Raw genomic sequence first — 642 nt, 5'->3', positions numbered from 1 at the left:
CGAAAACACACCTGTAGAAGGACGAACTTATGCCAGTCATCAGAGGACTGAGTCCTGAGCGCGTGACGCACAGCACGCGGCCACGGGGAGCTCCGCGTACCGCTGATTTGAAAGTTGCCAAGAGAGGAGATGTTCTAAGTTCTCATCGTGAGAAAAATACCTGGTTCTGGTGAGGTGAGGGATGCTAACGAGACTTATGGGTGTCCATTCTGCAATATGTACATGGCGACATTATTATAGTCTACACTTAAAACAAATACGTTATACGCCGATTACATACGATGATGATGATGATGATGATGATGATGATAAAAGAGCCATCAACTGATGAAGGATGAGCAAAATGGAGCCCGTCCATACCATGGAATGTCACCCAGCCAGACGAAGAGAAACACCACACACAGAGCACAGCGTGGCTGAACCTTGCAAACAGACGGTCAGAAGCCAAACACGAAAGCTGCCATATCGCAGGTGGCCGTGCATATGAACCACCCAGATGACAGATGCACGTCTTATACGTCACCTACCAACCTACACCTCGTCCGAGGCACTCAGGTCTCCCTGACATGTCACCTCTGCAGAGAATCTCTCCATCCCAGAGCGCCCACGTACCCTGAGTGTCTTCCCAGGAGGATCTGTATT

At 49.7% G+C, this 642-nt stretch overlaps 1 protein-coding gene across 1 annotated transcript in view; it reads right to left on the bottom strand.

Annotated features, from left to right (window-relative positions):
* Positions 1–642, bottom strand: part of PRKX (protein kinase X-linked) — a 23,728-nt gene that overhangs the window by 14,499 nt on the left and 8,587 nt on the right. The gene's annotated exons all lie outside the window — the stretch shown is intronic.

Source organism: Pteropus alecto, unplaced genomic scaffold (genome assembly GCF_000325575.1).
Source record: "Pteropus alecto unplaced genomic scaffold, ASM32557v1 scaffold96, whole genome shotgun sequence".
Lineage (NCBI taxonomy): Eukaryota > Metazoa > Chordata > Mammalia > Chiroptera > Pteropodidae > Pteropus > Pteropus alecto.
Note: the sequence above shows the minus strand (reverse complement) of the source record. Positions and strands in the feature narration are given on the sequence as shown.